The following is a 26736-nucleotide window of genomic DNA, read 5'->3' on the forward strand; positions in this document are numbered from 1 at the left end:
CCCTTGCTTTTCCTGATATATATTAATGACCTGGACCTTGATGTACCAAAGTTTGCAGATGATATGAAACTTGAAAGCATTGTGAACTGTGAGGAAGCTATGTAGAACTGCAAAAGGACATAAACAAGTTGGTGGAATGGGCAGACAGGTGGCAGATGAAGTTCAATGCAGAGAGGTGCGAAGTGATTCATTTTGGTAGGAAGAACAAGGAGAAACAATACAAAATAAAGGGTACAATTCTAAAGGGGCTGCAGGAGCAGAGGGACCTGGGTGTATATGTGCATAAGTCATTGAATGTGGCAGGACAGGTTGAGAGAGCAGTTAATAAAGCATACAGTATCCTGGGCTTTATTAATGGGGGCATAGAGTACAAGAGCAAGGAAGTTATGTTGAACATATATAAGACACTATTTCGGCCTCAACTGGTTTATTTCGTCCAGTTCTGGGCACCGCACTTTTGGAAAGATGTGAGGGCATTGAAGAGTACGGAAAAAGATCACAAATGGTTCCAGGAATGAGGAACTTCAGTTATGAAGATAAATTGAGGAAGTAAGGTCATTTTCCTTGAGGAGAAGGCTGAGAGGTGATTTGATAGAAGTATTCAAAACCATGAGAGTTCTGGACAGAGTAGATGGAGAGAAATTGTTCCCACTTGTGAAATGTTCAAGAATGAGAGGGCACAAATTTAAAGTATTTGGTAAGAGAAGCGAAAGTGACATGAGGAAAAACTTTTTCTATGATTCTATGAATGACAGGAAACAGTAGTGGTTAAGGGATTTTTTAGGCAGGAGGAAGGTTTGTAATGGAGAGACAGGAATGGCAGCTCAACGTTCCTGGTTACAGGGTTTTCAGATGCGATAGGAAGGGAGACAGGAAAGGAGGGGTGTGGCAATTTTGGCCAAGGAAACTATTACAGGTGAGAGGAGCGATGATATGTTGGAAGGTTCATCAAATGAGGCCATATGGATTGAGCTAAGGAACAAAAAAGGGGCAATCACACTGCTGGGAGTGTACTATAGACCCCCAAACAGTCAGAGGCAGATAGAAGAGCAGATATGTAGGCAAATCTCTGAGAAATGCAAAAATAATAGAGGACATTAATAGGGGATTTTAACTACCGCAATATTAACTGGGGTAGTTTTAGTGTGAAAGGAATTGAGGGAGCAGAATTCCTGAGGTGCATTCAGGAGAACCTTTTTGCTCAGTATGTAGCAAGTCCGACAAGAGAGGGTGCGTTTTAGACTTAGTTTTAAGAAATGAAGATGGGCAGGTGAAAGGAGTGGCAGTGGGAGAGCATTTTGGTGGTAGTGATCATAATTCAGTCAGTTTTACCATAATTATGGAAAAGGACAGAGATAGAACAGGAGTTAGAGTTCTCAATTGGGGCAAGGCCAATTTTACTAAACTGAGGAGTGATTTAGCGAAAGTGGACTGGAAACAGCTCCTTGAAGGTAAATCAGTGTCAGAGCAGTGGGAGGCATTCAAAGAGGAGATTCAAGGGGTTCAGAGTAAACATGTTCCCACAAAGAAAAAGGGTGAGATGGCCAAATCTAGAGTCCCATGGATGTCAAGGAGCCTACAGGGTAAGATAAGGCAGAAAAGGAAAGCTTATGTCCAACTCTGAGAAGTCAATACTACAGAAAACCGAGAGGAGTATAGGAAGTGTAGAGGTGAAATCAAAAAGGAAACTAGGAACGCAAAGAGAGGGCATGAAAGAATATTGGCAAGCAAAATCAAGGTGAATCCAAAGATGTTTTGTCAATACGTTAAGAGTAAGAGGATAACTAAGGAGAGAGTAGGGCTCATAAAAGACCAAAAAGGTAACCCATGTTTAGGGGCAGAAAATATTGGTATGGTTCTTAATGAATACTTTGCGTCTGTCTTCACAAAAGAGGGAGATCATACAGATATTGTAGTTAAGGAGGAAGACTGTGAAGAATGTGATAAACATAGGGAAAGAGGAAGTATTAATGGGATTAGCATCCTTGAAAGTTGATAAATCACCAGGGCCAAATGAAATGTACCCCAGGCTGTTTAATAGAAGCAGAGAGGAAATAACAGAGGGTTTGATCATTATTTTACAGTCCTCACTGGACACAGGTGTGGTATCTCTAAAAAGGGTGTGAAGGAAAGACTGAATAATTACAGGCCAGTCAGTCTAACCTCAGGACTTTTTAAGGGAAGATCTTGTTTGACCAACTTGATCAAATTTTTTTTTGAAGAGGTAACAAGGAAGATAAATTAAGGTAGTGCAGTTGATGTGGTCTGCATGGGTTTTAGCAAGGCTTTTGATGAGGTCCCACATGGCAGACTGGTTACAAAAATAAAATCCCATGGGATCCAGGGAAATACAGCAAGGTGGCTACAAAATTGGCTCAGTGTCAGGAAACATAGAACAGTACAGCACAGTACAGGCCCTTTGGCCCACGATGTTGTGCGGAACCTTTAACCTACTCTAGGAACAAACTACCTACATACACTTCATACTACTATCATCCATATACCTATCCAAGAGTCGCTTAAATGTCCCTAATGTATCTGCTTCTACTACCACCGCTGGCAGTGCATTCCACGCACCCACCACTCTCTGTGTAAAGAACCTACCTCTGACATCTCCCTGAAACCTTCCTCCAATCACCTTAAAATTATGCCTCCTGGTGATAGCCCTTTCCACCCTGGGAAAAGGTCTCTGACTATCCACTCTATCTATGCCTCTCATCATCTTGTACACCTCTATCAAGTCACCTCTCATCCTTCTTCGCTCCAATGAGAAAAGCCCTAGCTCCCTCAACCTTTCTTCGTAAGACATGCCCTCCAGTCCAGGCAGCATCCTGGTAAATCTCCTCTGCACCCTCTCTAAAGCTTCCACATCCTTCCTATAATGAGGCGACCAGAACTGAACACAATATTCCAAGTGTGGTCTAACCAGGGCTTGATAGAGCTGCAGCATAACCTCGTGGCTCTTAAACTCAATCCCCCTGTTAATGAAAGCCAACACACCATACGCTTTCTTAACAACCCTATCAACTTGGGTGGCAACTTTGAGCGATCTATGGACATGGTTCCCAAGATCCCTCTGTTCCTCCACACTACCAAGAATCCTGTCTTTAAGCCTGTATTCTGCATTCAAATTCGACCTTCCAAAATGAATCACTTCACACTTTTCCAGGTTGAACTCCATCTGCCACTTCTCAGCCCAGCTCTGCATCCTGTCAATGTCCCGTTGCAACCTACAACAGCCTTCCACACTATCCACAGCTCCAGCAACCTTCGTGTCATCGGCAAACTTGCTAACCCAGCCTTCCACTTCCTCATCCAAGTCATTTATAAAAATCACAAAGAGCAGAGGTCCCAGAACAGATCCCTGTGGAACACCACTGGTCACCGAGCTCCAGGCTGAATACATTCCATCTACTACCACCCTCTGTCTTCTCTGGGCCAGCCAATTCTGTATCCAGACAGCCAACCTTCCCTGTATCCCATGCCTCCTTACTTTCTGAATGAGCCTACCATGGGGAACCTTATCAAACGCCTTGCTAAAATCCATATACACCACATCCACTGCTCTTCCTTCATCAACTTGTTTTGTCACATCTTCAAAGAATTCAATAACGCTTGTGAGGCATGACCTGCCCCTCACAAAGCCATGCTGACTGTCTCTAATCAAACTATGCTTTTCCAAATAATCATAAATCCTGTCTCTCAGAATCCTCTCCAATAATTTGCCCACTACCGACGTAAGACTAACTGGTCTATAATTCTCAGGGTTAGCCCTATTCCCTTACTTGAACAAGGGAATAACATTTGCCACCCTCCAATCATCTGGTACCACTCCAGTGGACAGTGAGGACGCAAAGATCATCGCCAAAGGCGCGGCAATCTCTTCCCTCGCTTCCCGTAATATCCTTGGGTATATCCCGTCTGGCCCCGGGGACTTATCTGTCCTCATGTCTTTCAAAATTTCCAGCACATCCTCCCTCTTAACATCAACCTGTTCGAGCATATCAGCCTGTTTCACGCTGTCCTCACAAACGACCAGGTCCCTCTCACTAGTGAATACTGAAGCAAAGTATTCATTTAGGACCTCCCCTACCTCCTCCGACTCCAGGCACAAGTTCCCTCCACTATCCCCGATCGGCTATACAATGGGTAATTGTTGATGGCTGTTTTAGCGACTGAAGGGCTGTTCCCAGTGGCGTTCCACAGAGCTCAGTACGGGGTCCCTTGCTTTTTGTGGTATATATTAACGATTTGGATGTAAATGTCGGGGGCATGATCAAGAGGTTTGCTGGCGAAACAAAGACTGGCCATGTGGTTGATAGCGAGGAGGATAACTGTAGGCTACAGGAAGATACTGATGGTCTGGTCAGATGGGCAGAAAAGTGGCAAATGATATTCAACTTGGAGAAGTGTGAGGTGATGCATTTCGGGAGGTCAAACAAGGCAAAGGAATACATAATTAATGGGAGAATACTGAGAAGTGTAGAGGAAGTGAGGGACCTTGGAGTGAATGTCCACAGATCCCTGAAGGTAGCAGGACAGGTCAATTAGGTAGTTAAGAAGGCATATGGAATCCTTTCCTTTATTAGCTGAGGTATAGAATACAAAAGCAGGGAGGTTATGCTGGAACTGTATAACTCATTGGTTAGGCTACAACTTGAGTACTGTGTGCCGTTCTGGTCACCTCATTACAGAAAGGATGTAATTGCACTAGAGAGGGTACAGAGGAGGTTTTATGAGGATGTTGCCAGGACTGGAAAAATGCAGCTTTGAGGAAAGATTGGATAGGCTGGGGTTGTTCCCCTTGGAACAGAGAAGGCTGAGAGGAGATCTGATTGAAATGTCCAACATTTGGAGGGGCCTGGATAGTGTGGAGGTGGAGGGTCTATTCACCTTAGCAGAGAGGTCAGTGACGAGGGGGCATAGATATAAAGTGATTGGTGGAAAAATTAGAGGGGAGATGAGGAAAACCTTTTTTACCGAGAGGGTGGTGCGATCTGGAACTCACTGCCTAAATGGGTAGTTGAGGCAGAGTCCTTCAACTCATTAAAAAAGAGTCTGGATATGCACCTCAAGTGCTGTAATCTGCAGGGCTACGGACCAAATGTTGAAACTTGGGATTAGATAGGTGGATTGTTTTTTGGCCGGTACAGACATGATGGACCACGTGGCTTCTTTCTGTGCCTTAAACTTTCTATGATTCCCAGGGATCAGTGTTTGGACCCTTGCTTTTCCTGATATATATTAATGACCTGGACCTTGATGTACCAAAGTTTGCAGATGATATGAAACTTGAAAGCATTGTGAACTGTGAGGAAGCTATGTAGAACTGCAAAAGGACATAAACAAGTTGGTGGAATGGGCAGACAGGTGGCAGATGAAGTTCAATGCAGAGAGGTGCGAAGTGATTCATTTTGGTAGGAAGAACAAGGAGAAACAATACAAAATAAAGGGTACAATTCTAAAGGGGCTGCAGGAGCAGAGGGACCTGGGTGTATATGTGCATAAGTCATTGAATGTGGCAGGACAGGTTGAGAGAGCAGTTAATAAAGCATACAGTATCCTGGGCTTTATTAATGGGGGCATAGAGTACAAGAGCAAGGAAGTTATGTTGAACATATATAAGACACTATTTCGGCCTCAGCTGGTTTATTTCGTCCAGTTCTGGGCACCGCACTTTTGGAAAGATGTGAGGGCATTGAAGAGTACGGAAAAAAATCACAAATGGTTCCAGGAATGAGGAACTTCAGTTATGAAGATAAATTGAGGAAGTAAGGTCATTTTCCTTGAGGAGAAGGCTGAGAGGTGATTTGATAGAAGTATTCAAAACCATGAGAGTTCTGGACAGAGTAGATGGAGAGAAATTGTTCCCACTTGTGAAATGTTCAAGAATGAGAGGGCACAAATTTAAAGTATTTGGTAAGAGAAGCGAAAGTGACATGAGGAAAAACTTTTTCACGCAACGAGTGGTTAATGTCTGGAATGTGCTGCCTGAGACCGTGGTGGAGGCAGGTTCAACTGAAGCCTTCAAAATGGAATTAAATTGTTATATGAGAAGGATGCGCAGCCTTATGGCGAGAAGGTGAGGGAATGGAACTGAGTGAATTGCTCTTTTGGAGAGCCAGTGGGCCAATTGCCCTCCTTCTGCACTGTAACAGTTCTGTGAATTTGCCTCCCTCTCACCTGCTGGAACTGCGCTGTCTGCCTCAACCACCACTGGCCACGCATGCTCACCTCACACCGCACCCGGCAGAATGTTGGCCGCTCTGGACCAATAGGAAGAGTAGGGCGGGACTGGAGGACCGTTGGTGCTATGGGTCTTCCAACAAATCGGAGTGAGCGAGGGGCGGGGCTTGTGCCAAGGAGTGGGCGGGGCCACCTCTGCTCTCTTGTCCCGCCCCACTCTTGATATTGGTCAGCAGCTGACGTCGGTCACCTGGAAATTGTGACCCCTCAGGTCAGAGGTGAAGTGCCGAGTGCGCAGGCGCATTGTGGAACAGTGTTTTCCTCCTGGGATGTGTTACTGGAGTCGTGTTGCTGAGTGTTTCAAATGTCATTGGATTGTAGGTTACTGGAGTGTTGGACTATATTGCCTCTCCGTCTTCTCCCACTCCGAGTTCCAGGCTGCAGGCTCTGGTGGCTCAATGTGCCTGGAATGTTAACTCTTGTTTCTCGCTCCACAGAGGCTACCTGACCTGCTGAGTATTTCCAGTATTTTCTCCTTTTATTTCAGATTTCCAACATTCTCAGTATTTTGCTTTTGTTTTATTGCAAGCGTTGCTCACAGAACTGAGTCGAGAAACACAGACGGTCCAATTAAGAGCAGGTTTATATCGGGGTGGGTGTTGGATGTGGAAGTTGGTTCCGGACCTCTTGTGAAGGTCATTTTTGTTGTAACAGTTGGAGCAGGAGTGGAGATGGAGGAGAAGCTGCTGGGTTTAACCCCGAGTACTTTTGAGCCCAGTCAGGCCCAATAATTTCCAATGTGAGACTGTCAAAGGAGGTCGATTGGAGGGGAATGTGCAGCAGGATGCATGCACGACCATCCTGGGTCAGGAAGCAGGAGGGGAGAATGTTGTGAATTTCTATCCTGACTGACAGTCATGGCTTTTGTATACTACTTTTACAGGGTATAAGAATGGGTGGATTTACAGACTGGAATGTCAAGCAAAAATCATGTCAAGGTCACTCAATTTGGTCAGGGCCTGAACATCATCGGTTTTTGAATGTGGAAGGAGAAATGTTTATCTATTCTGACTGTGCAAAAAAATTTCAAACATTGGGCGGCGCAGTGGTTAGCACCGCAGCCTCACAGCTCCAGCGACCCGGGTTCAGTTCTGGGTACTGCCTGTGTGGATTTTGCAAGTTCTCCCTGTGTCTGCCTTGGTTTTCGCCGGGTGCTCCGGTTTCCTCCCACAGCCAAAAGACTTGCAGCTGATAGGTAAATTGGCCATTATAAATTGTCCCTAGGAGAGGTAGGTGGTAGGGGATTATAGGGACAGGTGAGGATGTTGTAGGAATATGGGATTAGTGTAGGAATAGTATTAATGGGTGATTGATGGTCGGCACAGACTCGGTGGGCCGAAGGGCCTGTTTCAGTGCTGTATCTCTAAATAAATAAATAAAATCAGTGTGACTGGAAACACACACCCGAGTGAGAGTGTTCCAGTGCACCGACTGTGGAACGAGTTTTAACCAGTTACACAGCCTGAAAAAACATCACAGCGGGGAGTAACTGTAGAAGTGTTCTGTGTGTCGACGAGGCTTTAACTGATCATCCAACCTGAAGAGACACAAGGACACCAAACCATGGAGAAACCATGTTAAACCATGGGGACTGTGGTAAGGGATTCAGTTACCTGGATGAGCTGGAAACTCATCAATGCATTGCACCGAGGAAAGACCAGTTAAATGCTCTGACTGCGAGAAGAGCTTTAAAAGAACAAGGAATCTGCAGAGACACCAATGCACTCTCACTGGGGAAAGGCCGTTCATCTACTCTGAGTGTGGGACGGGATTCACTCAGATACCCAACTTTCTGACACACCAGCGAGTTCACACTGGGGAGAGGCCGTTCACCTGCTCCAAGCGTGGGAAGGGATTCACTCAGCCATCCGACTTGCTGAGACACCAGAGAGTTCACAAGTGACTGCAAAGGTTGGATGCTGCTGTTAATGCAGCTGTTAATCACATCCAGAGCTGAATCATGACCGGAAGCCTGTTTTCAGTGGGGTTGCACAGTTGTGTATATCAATGATTTAGACTTATATGTAGGGGGCATGATTAAGAAGTTTGCAAATAAGATAAAAAGTGGTTGTGTGGTTGACAGTGAGGAAGAAAGCTGGAGACTGCAAGAAGATATCAATGAACTGGTCAGGTGGAGAAAATGGCAAATGGAGGTAATGTGAGGTAATGCATTTGGGGAGAGCAAACAAAGTAAGAGAAGCCACAATAAATGGTAGGATACTGAGAGTGTAGAGGAACAGAGGGACCTTGGAGTGCACGTACACAAATTCCTGAAGGTGGCCGGACAGGTAGATAAAGTGGTTAAGGCGGCATATGTGATGCTTGCTTTTACTGGCCGAGGCACAGGATATAAGAGCTGGGAGGTTATACCAGAATCTAGCAAATTTTGAAAAATTAACACCTCATTAGCCACCTCTTCTAAGACCCTAGGCAGAAGTTTATCAGGACCCGGGGACTTGTCAGCCCGCAGCTCCATCAGTTTGGTCAGTACCGCTTCCCTTGGTGATTGTAATTTCACCAAGTTCCTCTCTTCCTTCCATCTCCTGATTTACAGCTATTACTGGAATGTTTTTTGTATCCTCTATAATGAAGACAGAAGCAATATATTTGTTCATTGCATCCACCATTTCCTTATTATCTACCATTAACTCCCCATTCTCACTCTCTAAAGGACCAACACTCACTCCTTTTCCTTTGGGGCGGCACAGTGGCGCAGTGGTTAGCACCGCAGCCTCACAGCTCCAGGGACCCGGGTTCGATTCCGGGTACTGCCTGTGTGGAGTTTGCAAGTTCTCCCTGTGTCTGCGTGGGTTTTTCTCCGGGTGCTCCGGTTTCCTCCCACAAGCCAAAAAAAGACTTGCAGGTTGATAGGTAAATTGGCCATTATAAATTGTCACTAGTATAGGTAGGTGGTAGGGAAATATAGGGACAGGTGGGGATGTTTGGTAGGAATATGAATATGGGATTAGTGTAGGATTAGTATAAATGGGTGGTTGATGTTCGGCACAGACTCGGTGGGCCGAAGGGCCTGTTTCAGTGCTGTATCTCTAATCTAATCTAATCTGTATAAATCACTGGTTAGGCCACAGCTGGAATACTGTGTGCAGTTCTGGTCACCGCATTACAGGAAGAATGTGATTGCATTAGAGAGGGTACAGAAGAGATTTACAAGGATGTTGCCAGGATTGGAGAATTTTAGCTGTGAGGAAAGATTGGTTAGGTTAGGGTTGTTTTCTTTGGAACAGAGGAGGCTGAGATGTGCAAAATTATGAGGGGCTGAGATAGAGTGGATAGGAAGGAGCTGTTTCCATTATCAGAGAGGTCAATAACCAGGGGACATAGATTTACAGTAATTGGCAGAAGGATTGGAAGACAGTTGAGAAATCTTTTCACCCTGAGGGGTGTGGGTTGGTGTCTGGAACTCACTGTCTGAAAGGGTGATCGAGGCAGCAACCCTCATCACATTTAAAAAGTACTTGGATATACAATTGAGGAGCCGTAACCTACGAGGCTACAGACCATGAGCTGGAAAGTGGGATTAGGCTGGATAACTCTTAATGGCCAGTGCGGACATGATGGGCTGAATGGCCTCCTTCTGTGACATAACTTTACTATGTTTCTATTTTGACAGTTGGAGTTTGTTTCTGCTGATGGGACTAACCACTATAACTGGACTGGAATTTAATATTTTGGATAAATGTCAAATAAATCAGCTTTATCTTTGTTTTAAACACATTGCTGTAGATTTTTGTCTTTCCCACCTGAGTGTTTAGCATCACCTGGCTGGAGCTCAGAAAGGACAATCTGGGGGGAGGATCGTACAGCAGGAACAGAACTTCAGCCTGGACACAGTCCTTCAGGATCACACTGAGAGGGACAAATGGCACTTTGGTCTTTCTCGTCTCTCTTCACTGACAGCAAAATCCCCGTGTGGGTTAATCCTGAGGCCTGTAACAAATGTGTCCCAGCCGCTCTCTTCCATGGTTCAGAGCTCCTGGGCACGGAACAGAAAACTCCTTTACAACTGTGTTTAGAGTCAGGAAGAACAACGGTGAATGCGGGAAATGTGCTGTTAAATCAGAGATTGGTGTCAAACTGTGATCTGTTCCTGACTGAAAGTGAAACGATAGGTTTAAGTTTCCCATATGAAAATGACTGTGGTAATTATTCTACAAAACCTTAATGTGTTTGTGTGACAGTCCTGAGTCTATCATTTTAAGGCAGGTGTTAACTCATTTAAAATAAACCTGTTTAAAATAAATTGGTTAAAGACTGCATTAAAATAGCAGACGGAGGAGTTCACAGGAGCCTGTTAACTGCTGGTACAATTATACAACAGACACTTGATCTCCAGATAAAGAAGGACCTGAAACGTGTTTCCAGGAATTCCCAGTTTTATTGCTGTGTCATTGTTAGACACCAGAATAACTAAAAATACACAACCCGGAATATCCACGGGGGTATACTGTCAGTTACTCTGGGATCAGTCCCTCTGTGGAACTCCACCACTGACCCTGCTGAAGGTTGTAGGCTCAGGGAGTGGGGCCTCCAGGAGTGGACTGTAAGAAAGCTGGGTTTCAATATCCTGACAGATACATGGTGAGGAACCAGAGGAATCCTTACTAAGGAACTGTCTGGGGTTTTACCTGCCAGTGTAGGTCGAGGGATGAATGATGCCTGACTCCCTAAACTGTCTTACATTGAACCCAGTTTGGAACCAGATGAATTCAGTTTCAGGAGAATAGGGACCTGCAATTGAGGGAGACAAAAGCAGCCATTAGAGAACCTGAGAGATCTTTGGAAATAATATGGTGCACAATTGTAATAATAATGAAAGCTTTTCCAGCAACATCAGGAGTCAGAGACATAGTAACACTGAGTTACAGGGAATTACAGTGAGTACAGAGTCACATTGAATTGACAGCAGTGATTCTCAAAGTCTTTTACTTGAAGGACCCTTTTTCAAATGGATTAGTAATCATAGACCCCCCCCCACCCACACTACCTAAATTATACCATAAACTCCTTGTACATTTACATTTCTGAATGTAAACTTCATCAGTGTCCTGTTAAAGGGACTTGCAAGACAGTTTACCAGGTCTGTTCGATATAGTGAACATTGATGTGATTGGTGATGAGAAAACTTTTATCCTCCCTTCAGCTGAAAGGTAACCCGACAGGAAATATCCACTGAGTCACATTGTAAAATTAATTAAATAATGAAAATGCTACATTTGAGTTTAATTCAGCTTTCTCTCACCTCCCAGTGGGTCTGTCCTGTCCTGTCACTGCTGGGTCAGGCCCTGTCCAGTTCCACCAGGCCCGATAACATGGGCCACCTCAACATCCATGTGTGAGAAAGACAATCCCAGATCTGATTTGCTGCAAATATAGATATAAATATGATATCCTCCATGAAGCTGACGGTGGATAAGAACAACATTAACCAGAGTGGACGGAAATCGGACTCATCCTGGTGTGAGTCAGCTGCTGACTTAAAGCCCCGCTGATCTTCCATTTGTGTGATATCACCGTATCCTTACTGTATTAGGAAAAGGCTGACTTGAGTACAGCAGAAATGCTGATTTATCAGGAAATGTAAAAACGGTCACAATATAAAGCCAAATTTAATTTTAAACATGTGAATGAAATGATTTGAACTAAGTGCCGACAGGTTTAAATGTGGGTTTATAACGTTGGTTCCTTCAGAGAGTCTCATCGTCCTAAATGATCGTTAAATACATTTCCTGAGTGGATTAACATTTAAAACCAGGTTTGCAGGCGTGATCCTGTATTCACATACCGAAGGTGAGAGAGATGCTGTGGAAACACACTATGTCCAGTAGCTGTGATGAACAGACTAGATTTTGTGTTTAGTGATCCTAGGCATGTTACCGATAACTTTCCTGGATACCAAAGCTAGGAGTGGCTCTCTAGAATAGATGGGGAGCTGGGACTTGTCCAGGAGCATAACTGAAGGTATAAGAACTGAAATAATCTAGAGTTGGAAAGGAGAAAATGGAACAGTTGGTAACAGGACATCAATCAGTCTCCGCTTCTCTTGCGGAAATTAAAGACCTAATAAAGTGTGTGCTTGAAACAACATTAATTCATTTGACAGATATCAGAATATTAAACTCCAGCCTAGATAGTTATCATCAACAGGATAATTGAACTCCGACTATCAGAATGAACATGGTTCAGTCCTGGATGTGATTAACAGCAGCAATAACAGCAGACTCCAGCCCAAGCAGTCAGTTGTGAACTCACTGGCAAAGGAATGTTTATTCACCACTTGCCTGAATGAGTGCAGCTCCAACAACATTCAGGAAGCTCAACACCATCCAGGACAAAGCAGCCACTCGATCAGCACCCCCTCCACCACCGGCACACAGTAGCAGCAGAATGAACCATCAACAAGATTCACTGTAGCAACCTGCCAAGGCTCCTTCGACAACACCTTCCAAACCTGCGACCTCTGCCACCTGGAATGACAAGGGCAGCAGGCACATGGAAACACCACCAGCTGTAAGTTTCCCTCCAAGCCATACAGCTTCCTGACTTGGAACCATATCGCTGTTCCGTCATGGTGGCTGAGTCAATATCGTGGAAATCCCTCTGAACAGCACTGTGGGTGCACTGCAATGGTTTAACAAGGCTGCTCACCACCACTATCTCAAAGGCAGTTAGGAATGGACAATAAATGCTGGCCTTGTGAGTGATGTCCACATAATTAATAGGTCCAGACGTCTAGTGTCAGTATCTTTAATAATTACTAAGAAATATAAGCTGAGCAGATTCTCTGTACCCTACTGTATCTGATATTGATCCATCAATCAGAGTAAACATGCAAGTCCCACGTCTCCACAGTCACTTCCACGAGGTCAGTCCACTGGATGGAACCTCGGGCACCCTGAGCTTGATCTCCGGTGTCTCCAGTCCCGACTGTCCCCTTACATCAGTATCCCCTCACTTTTATACCCTGTAGTGATCCAGCTCTGGCACCTGACTCTTCTTTGTCTTCTCTGCTGGGTTTTGACGGGAAGTGAGGAAATGACAGCTGGAACTTCTCTGTGATTTACAAGGACACATTCCCTGGTTCCCAGCAGTTACCTTTCTTCAGTAATTTTCTCATTATCCCTAAACTACCCTGACTACTGTTAATTCTGCTATTTCTTATAGTTTCACAATTATAGGTATAAACATCACATATTATCATCTAATCTATTCATAAATCCAGTTTAAATTTATATTGTGGTTAATAACAGACAAACCCTGTCCTTTCCCCTGATCTGATTAGAGTTTCCCATAAGCTGTGGAATGAAATGTCTTGGCAGTGTTGCCATGGCAACCAGTTTGCAGTGAAGCACCGGTTTGAGTTTCTGACTCAAATTAAACTTCTCCATCCCATAATACACATAATATCAGACATTTGATGTCAAAGTATTTTAGCCATGTTATGTTAATATATCTAAAACCTCCAAGGGGTTCAGAGAAACAAACTTTTAAAAGCAAGAGGACAAGTTGATGAAGTGGTTAAAAAGCACATGGGATCCTGGGTTTTCTAATCAGGGTTATAGGTCATGCAAATCTGTGCAAATAATTGGTTAGGCTGCAGTTAGAATATTGGGTCAAGTTTTGGGATCTTACACCAGGAAGGATGTCAAGGCCCATGGAGAGGGTGCAGAAGAGATTCACTGAGATGATACCAGGCTTTAGTTATCAGGAGAGATTAGAGAAACTGGGGCTCTTTTCATTAGAACAAAGGGTCATTGGAGATCAGAGGGAGGGCTTCAAAATGTCATAAGGCAATTGAGGAAAATCTATTTCCACTAGTCGGTAGGTCAGTAACTAGACAACATCAAATTCAAATCATCACCAAAAGACTCAGACCCAGGGATGAAATATCGAGCAGAATGTACAAAAATGTCCTGGACACTCATTGTCCCTCTGGAGGTGTGTCCAGGAGAGAAACTGATGGGTTTCTCTAAGCTTTGGGTTCAATGCTGTTCTTCGAGGTAATGAATATCAGCACCCGGGAATGGGGAATTCCGAGCACTGCATGTCTGCTTGAAGCACTCTCCAGTTAGATACAGCATGGGTTAGATGCAGAATAAAGCTTCCTCTATACTCTCCCATCAAACACTCCAAGGGCAGATACATGTGCATGTTACCGATAGCTTCCCTGGATACCAAGATGAGGAGAGGCACTCTGGAATATACAGGGAGCTGGGACCTGGCCATGAGAATAACAGAAGGTCCGAGAACCAAAATAATCTAGAGTAATGATGAGGTGTTAGTCCTGGCTCGGTGCTTACATTCTCATCTCTGCCTTTGTAGGTTGTCGGTTCAAATCCACATCCAGAGACTTGAGCACAAAATCTAGGCTGATATTCCAATGCAACACTACGGGAACACTGTGCTGTCAGATGTCCTGTCTTTCACATGATACTTTCAACCAAGATCCCATCTGTCCTCTCAAATGAACAAAAACAATCCTATAAAGTTATTTTGAAGAGCAGAGGTTTTCTCCCCAGTGTGCTGTCAATATTCGTCCTTCAAGCAACATCACTAATGTTACAGCCACGTGGTGAGATTTGGTTGGTTCCCACTGTTCAACTCCCACCTGACCACAGCAAGTGTGTTTGTTATAAGGGTTTAGCCGCTTGGTGTTTTATTTGTCAGATAAACAGTCAGTGACAGGCTTTCTTCTAGGTTTTAAAACAGAAAATCAATTGTTTATTGATCAATACACCTTATCCTGAAACTGTTGCAACCACATCCACTCACGCATTCACTCACACACACACACACGAGAGACAGATATAGAAGGAAAAAGGGGGAAGTGATTATAAGTGGCGGGGAATGAGGGGTAGGTTTCGGGGGAGGTCATGGCAAACCAGTTGAATTCCCTTGGAAATCCAGTTCTCATTGGTTGCAGGCCTGAGGTGTTTTTAGATTTCTCTCTCTTGGTTGAAAGTTCAGTTGAAGTCAGTGGATCACTTCTAGTTCACTGCTGTATAGAATAGATACAGAATTCTGCAGCAGGGCATGTGCTTTCTGGTTTGATGGAAACAAGTTTCCGGATACTGCCTTTTTTCTCAGGCGTCTCTCTCTCTCAGCTGCTTTTTAAGATAAAGCTGCATTACTTCTCGCCTCCGAGTAGGAGATGCTTTGGTCTCTCCTGAAAGGTGATCGCATAATGACCCTGGATGCTGCTACTTCATACCTTCTTTGTTTCAGAAGAACCCATTCAATTCTGGAATATTCTAGGATGGGTGCAATTGACACCTCTCAGCTTTGAAGATTTTACTTTGTCCCTCTCAGACAGTTTGAATATACAAAGTCCAAGTCCTTTTCCTTCAGCAGCCATTTTGGAGCATTGTTCACTTTTTAAAAGAAAAGGCCATTTTTTAAAGACAAAGCTAGTTTTTATAACTCTTCAGATTTTGTCCATAATTTGTATCATCGCACTTCTTGTGTGTGTGACACTTAGAAAAGAAAATCTGGTTATAGACACTTTTCTGTTTGTGGGACTTGCTGTGCACAATTTTCCTGCCATATTTCCGACATTAAAAGATGGACTTGCATTTATGTAGCGCCTTTCATGACGTCAGGATGTTCTAAAGCAGTTTATAGCCAATGAAGTTCTTTTGAAGTGTCGTCACTAGTGGAATGTAGGAAACACAGCAGCCAATTTACACTCAGCAAGATCACACAAACAGCAATGTCATAATGACCAGATCATCTGTTTTACTGATGTTGATGAAGGGATAAATATTGACCAGGACACCGGGGATAACTCCACTGCTCGTCTTTGAAATAATGCCACAGGATCTTTTACATTCACCAGAGGCCTCCATTTAACTTTTCATCTGAAAGGCAGCACCTCTGACCGGGCAGCATTCCCTCAGTACTGCAATGGAGTGTCAGCCTTGATTTTTGTGCTCAGTTCCGGGAGAAAACTTGAACCCACAACCTTCTGACTCAGAGGTGAGAGTGTTACCCACTGAGTCACAGCTGTCAACAGCACTGAGTAAACATCAAAAAACTTTCATTACCTGTAAAACACTATGAGACATCCTGAAGTTGTGAACGACACTTTACAAATACAAGTCTTCCATTAACAAAGGGGAAAAGGCCCAAAAATGGTGCAGTCAGTAACAGAACATCAGTCTCCTCTTATCTGAGAGAAATCAACGACTGGAACACTCTGTGTTTGATGCAAAGCAGATTTATTTGACATTTAACTGGAATAGTAAACTCCAGCCCGGTTACAGGGATTATAAACTGAAATAAATCCCAACATGGTCCAGTCCTGGATGTGATTAGCAGCAGAATCCAATCCCTGCAGTCACTTATGAACTCGTTGGTGTTTCAGCAGGTGGGATGACTGAGCAAATCCCTTTCCACACGCAGAGCAGGTGAAAGGCTTCTCCCCAGTGTGAACTCGCTGGTGTGTCAGCAGCGTGGATGAGTGAGTGAATCCCTTCCCACACTCCGAGCAGGTGAATGGCCTCTCCCCGGTGTGAGTGCGTCGGTGTCTCAGCAGGGTGGATGACTGAGTGAATCCCTTCCCACACTCAGAGCAGGTGAATGGCCTCTCCCCAGTGTGAGTGTGTTCGTGTCTCATCAGCTCATTTCTGCTTTTAAAGCTCTTCTTACAGTCAAAACATCTAAAAGGTCTCTTGTCAGTGTGAACAAGTTGATGTTCAGTGAGGTGGGACAACTGAGTGAATCCCTTCCTACACACAGAACAGGTGAATGGCCTCTCCCCAGTGTGAGTGCGTTGGTGTGTCAGCAGGTTGGACGACCGAGTGAATCCCTTTCCACACACAGAGCAGGTGAACGGCCTCTCCCCAGTGTGAGTGCGTTGGTGTTTCATCAGATCATCTTTGTGTTTAAAGCTCTTCTCACATTCAGAACATACAAAACACCTCTCATTGGAGTGAACAAGTTGGTGTGTCAGGAGATGGGATGACTGAGTGAATCCCCTCCCACACACAGAGCAGGTGAATGGCCTCTCCCTGATGTGAGTGCGTTGGGTGTGTGTCCACAGATCTTTTTTGCTTTTAAAACTCTTCCCACATTCCAAACATACAAAACATCTCTCATCCGAGTGAACAAGCTGGTGTCTCAGCAGGTTGCATGATTGAGTGAATCCCTTCCCACACACAGAGCAAGCGAATGGTCTCTCCCCAGTGTGAACTCGCTGGTGTGTCAGCAGGAGAGATGACCGAGTGAATCCCTTCCCACACACGGAGCAGGTGAACGGCCTCTCTCCAGTGTGACTGCGTCGATGAATTTCTAGCTTGGATGGGTAATTAAATCCCTTCCCACAGTCCCTACATTTCCACGGTTTCTCCCTGGTGCGGGTGTCCTTGTGTCTCTCCAGGTTGGATGATCAGTTGAAGCCTCGTCCACACACAGAACACGTGTACAGTTTCTCTCTGCTGTGAATGGTGTATTGTTTTTTCAGGCTGTTTAACTGGTTAAAGCTCTTTCCACAGTCAGTGCACTGGAACACTCTCACTCGGGTGTGTGTGTCTCGGTGATTTTCCAGTCACACTGGTGTTTGTAATCTTTTCCCACAAACATAACAGACAAACATTTCTCCCTCCACGTTCAAAGGCTGATGATATTCAAGCCCTGATGAATCGAGTGACTGTCAGATCCTGACGTGATGTTTGGTTTGCGTTTCCCGTCTGCAAATCCTCCCCTTCTCATACCCTGTAAAAGGAGTTTACAAAAGTCATCACTGTCAGTACAGAATAGAAATACAGAACAGACAATTCTAGTTTCTATGGAACATTCTTTCCTCTCTTGTTCTTCCCAAACATGTTGTCCATTCAAACTAAAAGAAGCCAAAATAAACAAAGTCCCAACAATAGCAAAGGGAACCTTCCTAATTCGACCAGGATGGCATCACCAGTGCCTATGAGACCCTCTGTACCCTGAGGTACCCACCACGGATGCACAATATATCAAACTTGCTCCCTCTGCAGGGCCACCCGGGCATGGACAAGACCACAAAAGAGAGACCGGCAGACACATCCCCAACTCCGTCCCTGTACATCCTGGACCTACACATTGTTGTTTTAACCAGGCCCAAGAGCAGGTCAAGGAGAAGATCCTCTGACCAACCCAACCCCCCACACACCGAGCAACCAAAGATTCAGAGAGTGGGGCTAAAGTGTAACCAAAGCTTTTGATAAGGTCTCACACGGCAGATTCGTCACCAAAGTAAAAGCCGATGAGATCCAAGGCAAAGTGGCAAGTTGGAGCCAAAAGTGGCTCAGAGGCAGGAAGCAAAGGATAATGGTCAATGGTGTTTTTGTGACTGGAATGCTGTTTTCAGTGGAGTTCTACAGGGATCAGTACTCGGTCCCTTGCTTTTTGCGGAGTATATCAATGATTTGGACTTTAATGGTATGAGTAAGAAGTTTGCAGACGATACAAAAATTGACCGTGTGGTTGATAATGAAGAAGAATGCTGGAGACCGCAGGAAGATATCAATGGACGAGGCAACGAACAAGGCAGGGGAATACACAATAAATGAGAGGATACTGAGAAGTAGAGAGGATCAGAGGGACCTTGGAGTGCATGTCCATAGATCCCTCAAGGGGGCTGAGCAGGTAGATAAGTTGGTCAAGAAGGCATACGGGACACTTGTTCTGAAGAAGGGTCACTGACCCGAAACGTTAACTCTGCTTCTCTTTTCACAGATGCTGCCAGACCTGCAGAGTGATTCCAGCATTTCTTGTTTTTATTACATACGGGACACTTGCCTTTATTATCCAAGGCACAGAATATAAGAGCAGGGAGGTTGTGCTGGAAATGTATAAAACACTGGTGAGGACACAGCTGGATAGTGTATGCAGTTCTGGTCTCCGCACTACAGGAAAGGAGAGGTCCCGCAGCTGCCGCCCCGCTCGGTGCAAAAGCGGGACCGGCAGCTTCTCATTGTGGGTGTTGAGGCCTACACCGGGTGTTTCTGAAGCCTCCCCGCCCTCACCCCTCTCCTGCACCCGGCGGTTTTCTCACCCGCTGTGGATCCGGTTACAGCCGCTGGACACACAAGTGATCCCAGTTGTTTTCCCCGCTGCGATCAGGGACTGAGGCCTCGCCCACTCGGTCTTCCTGTGCCAAGACGCCAGTAAATTGAACCTTCCCCTCCTTTACCGGACGGCGGCCGTTAACCCGCGGGTTTGTCAACAGATTGACTGCACCGGGGAGAGCGGGGGCGGGGCTGGAGGACCGCGCGGGATGTGGGTCCTCCAACCAATCGGAGCAAGCGAGGGGCGGGGCTCGCGGAAAGGAGCGGGCGGGGCGCCCCGGCCTTCCAGTCCCGCCCCCTCTTGCTATTGGTCAGGACTTTCCGTCAATCACCCGAACATTGCGGTCGCTGGCAGGAGTGACACAGTGTCCCGGGCATGCGCGCTGCGGGACAGTGTTTCTTTCCATCCGCTCGCTCCCTGGTTCCACAAAGACTCCCCTTGGACTGGGTCACACCTGGGCGGGGCCGGCTCAAGCTGCAGGAAGCTGCGAGGCTGAGCTGTGGACTGGGAGGAGTGGGGGGGTTTGACTGACAGGCCTGGGGAGGGGGACATCAGGGCAGGTACACACACTGCTCCCCCTTTTCCTCCTGGGATGTTTTACTGAAGTCGTGTTGCTGAGTGTTTCTAAATCTGTCTCCCTATCCTGGTATTATAGGTGGATTGTAGGTTGCTGTGAGTGTTGGACTGTATTGTCTCTCCTCATTCTTCCTTCTCACTCTGAGTTCCAGGCTGCAGGCTCCGGTGGCTCAATGTACCTGAAAGGTTAACTCACTTTCTCTCTCCACAGATCCTGCATGCCCTGTGTAGGTCTTATTTGTTGCATCAGTTTGATCTGGAGTGGAGATGGAGGAGAAGCTGCTGGGTTTAATCCAGAATACTTTTGAGCCCAGTCGGACCCAACAGTTTCCAATGTGAGACTGTCAAGGGAGGTAGATTCCAGGAGAGTTGAGTTGGCTGAACGGAGACCAACCACTCAATGTCAAAGAATATTGTTTCAGTAACAAACATTTCTGTAGAGGCTTTTAATCCATTTTAAATATACAGATTTTGTTACTTCATTCCTGGGATTTGGGTGTCACTAGCCAGACCAGCATATATTGCCAATCCCCAATTGCCCATTGAGAAGGTGATGGTGGACCTTCTTCTTGAACCGCTGCAGTCCGTGTGGTGAAGGTGCTCCCACAATGGTGTTAGGGAAGGAGTTACAGGAATTTCACCCAGTGATGATGAAGGAACGGTGATAAATGTCCAAGTTAACATCAACTTGTATTTATATAGCGCCTTTAATGTAATAAAATGTTCCAAGGCGTTTCACAGGAGTGTTTATAAAGCAACATTTGACACCAAGCCACATCAGGAGATATTGGGACAGATAACAAAAAGCTTGATCAATGAGGTGGGTTTTAAGGATATCTATCCTGAACTGAAAGTGATGGATTTTGATTTGGATGTAAACGTACGGGGCATGATCAAGAAGTTCACAGATGACACAAAAGTTGTCAAGTGTGGTTGATAGCCAGTAGGATCGCTGTAGACTGCAGGAAGATATCAATGGACTGGTCAGGTGAGCAGAAAGTAGCAAATGGAATTCAACTCAGAGAAGTGTAAGGTGATGCATTTGGGGAGGTCAAACAATTAATAGGAGGATATTGAGAGGTGTAGAGTAAGTGAGGGACCTTGGAGTGAATGTCCACAGATCCCTGAAGGTAGCAGGACAGATTGATAAGTTGCTGAAGAGGGCATATGGAATGCTTTCCTTTGATAGCCGAGGTATAGAATATAAGAGCAGGGAGGTTATGCTGGAACTGTTTAACTCATTAGTTAGGCTACAACTTGAATACTGTGAGCAGTTCTGGTCACCCCATTACAGAATGGATGTAATTGCACTAGAGAGGATACAGAGGAGATTAACGAAGATGTTGCCAGGACTGGAAAAATGCATCTATGAGGAAAGATTGGATAGGCTGGGGTTATTCTCCCTGGAACAGAGGAGGATGAGGGGAGATCTGATTGAAATGTATAAAATAGTGATAGCGTGGATGTGAAGGGTCTAATTACCTTAGCAGAGAGGTCAATGACGAGGGGGCAGAGTTAAAGTGATTGGTCGAAAGATTCGAGAGGAGATGAGGATGGTTGATGTCTGGCACTCACTGCTTGAAAGGGTAGTAGAGGCAGAAACCCTCAAATCATTCAAAAGGTGTCTGGGTATGCACCTCGGGTGCTGTAATCTGCAGGGCTACGCACCAAATGCTAGAAGGTGGAATTAGGCTGGGTGGCTCATTTTTCGGCCAGCACAGACACGATGGGCCAAGTGGCCTCTTTCTGTATCGTAAACTTTCTATGATTCATGATTCTGTAAACTCCTTTTACAGGGGCTAAGAAGGGGAGCATGTGCAGATGGGGAAACTCAGACCAAACATCACATCAAGATCTGACAGAGTCACTCGATTCATCAGGATCTGAATATCATCGGCCTTTGAACGTGGAAGAAAAAGGTTTGTCTGTTCTGTCTGTGGGCAAAGATTTCAGGTATCAGTGTGGTTAGAAAAGCACCGAGATACACAAAGCCCTGGATAGACCACACCTGGAGTGTTGTGTTCAGGGTTGTGCACATATCTTAGGAAGGATATATTGGCTTTGGAGGGAATGCAGCGTAGATTTACCTGAATGATACCTGGACTCCAAGACAAAGGCCTGCTCAGGTTTGGGAAAAAACAACCCGACCTGAATCAGACCGGCCCGAGTCCTTCCATTTTTTTCCCGCGCCCGGCCGGAGCCGACCCAACCACCGGAATGTTCACTTTCTTCAATTGACAGCATTCATTTACATCCATAGTGTACTCACTGTATTTACCACTTTTGGATGGATGGAATGGAAGGAAGCTGCAGCATGAGCGCGATGATGTCACAGAGACACTCACTGCGCAGGCTCAGAATCTGTGGATTCCGGATGCACGTTTCCCTCCTTGACGTCCCGGGCTCCCAGCTCAGGCAGGCTTTTCAAATTTTGACGCTTACTTACTCAACTTCCCTTTTCCTCCCAGCAGAGCAAAAGGTAGTACTGTGTGTGTCCGAGCCGAGCCCGAAAGCCGGACCCGGAAGAGCGACCCGACCCGAACCCGACATATGTCGTCGGGTCCCGTTGGGTTCAGGTCGGGTTGCAGGCCTTTACTCCAAGGGTTAAATTATGAAGAGAAATTACACAAATGAGTCACAGTCATTACACAGAAGGAGGTATTTAGCTTTTTGATTCCATGCCAGCTCTCTGTAGAGCAATCCAGTCAGTCCCATTCCCCTGCTCTATCCCCGTAATCCTGCAGGTTTCTTTCCCTCAAGTGTCCATCCAGTATCCTTTTGAAATCATTCATCATCTCCGTTTCCACCTTCCTCGTAGGCAGTGATTTCCAAGTCATTATTACTCACTGTGTCAAGAAAGTTCTTCCTCACATCCTTTCATCTGTGTCCCCTAGTCCTTCTACCCTCAGATAATGGGAAGAGCTTTTCTTTGTCTACCTTGTCTAAACCTGCCATAATCTTTACACCTCTATCAGATCTCCCCTCAATCTCCTTTGCTCCAAGGAGAACAACCCCAGCTTCTCCAACCTAACCTTGTAGCTAAATTCCCTCATCTCTGGAAACATTCTGGTAAATCTCCTCTGCACCCTCTCAAGGACCTTCACATCTTTCCTAAAGTGTGGTGACCAGAACTGGACACAATCCTCTAGTTGTGGCCTAACCAGGGCTTTTGAAGATTCAGCATAACTTCCCTGCTTTGCACTCAATATCTCTGTTTATGAAGTCCAAGATCCCAAGTGCTTTGCCAATAAACTACTCTCTCAGTATGTCCTGCCACCTTCACTAATCTGTACACATGACCCCCCGGGTCCCTCTGCCCCTGCACACTCTTTATAACTATTAAATGTATATTGCCTTGTCCTGTCCCTTCTGCCAGAATGTATCGCCTCTCTGAGAGTTGTATTCACTGGAATTTAGATGATTAAGTGGTGATTTGATCAAAGTTTTCATGTTTTTAATTGGAACTGATCAGGGTGTAGATGGAAAGAAACTATTTCCGTTAGTTGGGGAATCCAGTACTTGGGGCACAGTCTAAGATTAGAGCCAGGCCTTGCATTGTACTCCATCTGCCAATTTATTTTCCCACTTACTTAACTATCTATTTCCCTTTGCAGACACTTTGTTTCCTCCTCACAACTTGCTTTCCTGCTTACATTTGTATCATCAGCAAATTTGACTATAATCCATTCTGCCCCTTTATCCATGTCATTAATATAGTTCGGAAGTAGTTGAGGCCCCAGCACTGACCCCTGTGACACTCCACCAGTTACAGTTTACCAACCTGAAATTGCCCCGTCTATCCCGACTCTCTGTTTCCTCTTAGTTAATCCTCTAATCATGCTAATAAATTACTCCCAACACCATGAGCTCCTATCTTGTGTAATAACCTTTTATGTGGCACCTTATCAAATGCCTTTGGAAATCCAAATACACTACATCTGCTGGCTCCCCTTTATCCACCCTGTTCATTATATCCTCAAACAACTCTAATAAGTTTGTCAAACACGATTTCCCTTTCATAAAACCAAGGTGCCTCTGCTTGATTGTATTTTGATTATTTAAATGTCCTACTGCTTCCCTAATAATGTTCTCCAGCATTCTCCCAATGACAGGTCAGGAGTTGTGCCTTGTGGACAGGCTTTGGGGTGTCAGGAGGTGAGTTACGCGCTGCAGAATTCCCAGCCTCTGACCTGCTCTTGTAGCTGGTCCAGTTCAGTTTCTGGTCAATGATAAGCCCCACAATTGTTCATTCCTGTCTGGCGCAAAAATAAAACAGGAAGGGTGGCTCAACCGTGGCTGACAAAAGAAATGTGGGATAGCATTAGATTCAAGGAGGAGAAATATAAAATGACCAGAACAAGCAGCAAACCTGAGGATTGGGAGCAGTTTAGAATTCAGCAAAGGAGGACAAAGGGATTGATTAAGAAGGGGAAAATAGAGTATGAGAGTAAGCTTGCCGAGAATGTAAACATTGACTGTAAAAGCTTCTTTAGATATGTGAAGAGAAAAAGATTAGTGAAGACAAATGTAGGTCCCTTACAGTCAGAAGCGGGGGAATTTATAATGGATAACAAAGAAATGGCAGACCAATTAAATCTGGTTTAACAAATTTTGGTTCTGTCTTCACAAAGGAGGTCACAAATTATCTCCCAGAAATGTTGGGGAACATAGAGTCGAGTGAGAAGGAGGAACTGTATGAAATCAGTATTAGTCGGAAAATGGTGTTGGGGAAATTGATGGGATTGAAGGCCGATAAATCCCCTGGGCCTGATGATCTACATCCCAGAGTACTTAAGGAAGTGGCCCGAGAAATAGTGGATGTATTGCTGGTCATTTTTCAAAATTCTATAGACTCTGGAACAGTTCCAACGGATTGGAGGGTAGCTAATTTAACCCCACTTTTTAAAAAAGGAGGTAGAGAGAAAACAAGGAATTATAGACTGGTTAGACTGACCAAATGCTAGAATCCATTATAAAAAATGTAATAGCAGAGCACTTGAAAAACAATAACAGGATCGAACAAAGTCAACATGGACTTCCGAAAGGGAAATCATGCTTGACAAATCTACTGGAATTTTTTGAGGATGTAACCAGTAGAATAGATAGGGGGGAACAAATGGATGTGGTGTATTTGGACTTTCAGAAGGCTTTCAATAAGGTCCCACATAAGAGATTAGCGTGCAAAATTAAAGCACATGGGATTGGGGGTAAGGTACTGACATGGATAGAGAACTGGTTTGGCAGACAGGAAACAAAGCGTTTGAATAAACGGGTCTTTTTCCGAGTGGCAGGCAGTGACTAGTGGGGTACCGCAGGGATCGGTGCTAGGACCTCAGGTATTCACAGTATATATCAATGATATACATGAGGGAATTAAATGTAATATATCCAAGTTTGCAGACGACGCAAAGCTGGGTGGGAGTGTGAGCTGTGACGAGGATGCAGAGAGGCTCCAGTGTGATTTGGACAGGTTGAGTGAGTGGGCAAATACATGCAGATGCAGTATAATGTGGATAAATGTGAGGTTATCCACTTTGGTGGCAAAAGCAGAAAGGCAGATTATTATCTGAACGGTGATAGATTTGGAAAGGGAAGGTGCAGCAAGACCTGGGTGTCCTCGTACACCAGTCGCTGAAAGTAAGCATTCAGGTGCAGCAGGCAGTTAAGAAGGCAAATGGTATGTTGGCTTCATAACGAGAGGAGTCGAGTACAGGAGCAAAGATGTCTTGCTGCAATTATACAGGGTCTTGGTGAGATCACATCTGGAGTATTGTGTGCAGTTTTGCTCTCCTTATCTGAGGAAGGATGTTCTTGCTCTGGAGGGAGTGCAGCGAAGGTTCACCAGACTGATTCCTGGGATGACAGGACTGACGTATGAAGAGAGATCGGGCCGATTAGGCTTGTTTTCACTATAGTTTAGAAGAATGAGAGGGGATCTCATAGAAACTTACAAAATTTTAACAGGACTGGACAGACTAGATGCAGGAAGAATGTTCCCGGTGGCGGGGAAGTCCAGGACCAGGGGTCACAGTCTAAGGATAAGGGTTAAGCCATTTAGGACTGAGATGAGGAGAGATTTCTTCACCCAGAGAGTGTTGAACCTGTGGAATTCTCTAGCACAGAATGCATTTGAGGCCAAATCATTAAATATATTCAAGATATAGTTCTTAGGGCTAAAGGGATCAAGGGATACGGGGAGAAAGCGGGAACAGGGTACTGAGTTTGGACGGTCAGCCATGATCGTATTGAATGGCAGAGCAGGCATGAAGGGCTGAATGGCCTACTCCTGCTCCTATTTTTCTATGTTTCTAGGATGTTGATAGTGGGGGATTCAGCGGTGGTAATGCCATTGAACATCAAGGGGAGATGGTTAGATTCTCTCTTCGAGTCATAGAGTTATACAGCACAGAAACAGGCCCTTCGACCCATCGTGTCTGTGCCGGCCATACAGCACCCAACTATTCTAATCCCATATTCCTGCACATGGCCCATAGCCTTGCCTGCTATGGCGTTTCAAGTGCTCATCTAAATACTTCTTAAATGTTGTGAGGGTTCCTGCCTCTACCACCCCTTCAGGCAGTGTGTTCCAGATTCCAACCACCTTCTGGGTGAAAAAATGCTTCCTCAAATCTTGTTGGAGATAGTCATTGCCTGGCACTTGTGTGGCACGAATGTTACTTGCCACTTATCACCCCAAGCCTGGATATTGTCCAGGTCTTCCTGCATTTCTACAAGGACTGCTTCAGTATCTGAGGGGTCACGAATGGTGCTGAACATTGTACAATCATCAGCGAACATCCCCACTTCTGACCTTATGATTGAAGGAAGGTCATTGAGGCAGCTGAAGGTGGTTGG

At 45.1% G+C, this 26736-nt stretch overlaps 1 protein-coding gene and 1 pseudogene across 1 annotated transcript in view; both read right to left on the reverse strand.

The window, feature by feature from the left end:
* Positions 1 to 16392, reverse strand: part of LOC137349195 (zinc finger protein 850-like) — a 45641-nt gene extending 29249 nt beyond the window's left edge. Inside the window, exons 1-2 of the mRNA XM_068014618.1 lie at positions 16308 to 16392; positions 11507 to 11628 (exon numbers count right to left, since the gene is read on the reverse strand). The gene's annotated coding sequence lies outside the window, so the exon portion shown is untranslated. The remainder of the gene's footprint in view (positions 1 to 11506; positions 11629 to 16307) is intronic.
* Positions 16393 to 16464: 72 nt separating this feature from the next.
* Positions 16465 to 17809, reverse strand: LOC137348718 (zinc finger protein 135-like; annotated as a pseudogene).
* Positions 17810 to 26736: the final 8927 nt, after the last annotated feature.

This window comes from Heterodontus francisci, chromosome 34, assembly GCF_036365525.1.
Source record: "Heterodontus francisci isolate sHetFra1 chromosome 34, sHetFra1.hap1, whole genome shotgun sequence".
In the NCBI taxonomy this organism is placed as follows: domain Eukaryota; kingdom Metazoa; phylum Chordata; class Chondrichthyes; order Heterodontiformes; family Heterodontidae; genus Heterodontus; species Heterodontus francisci.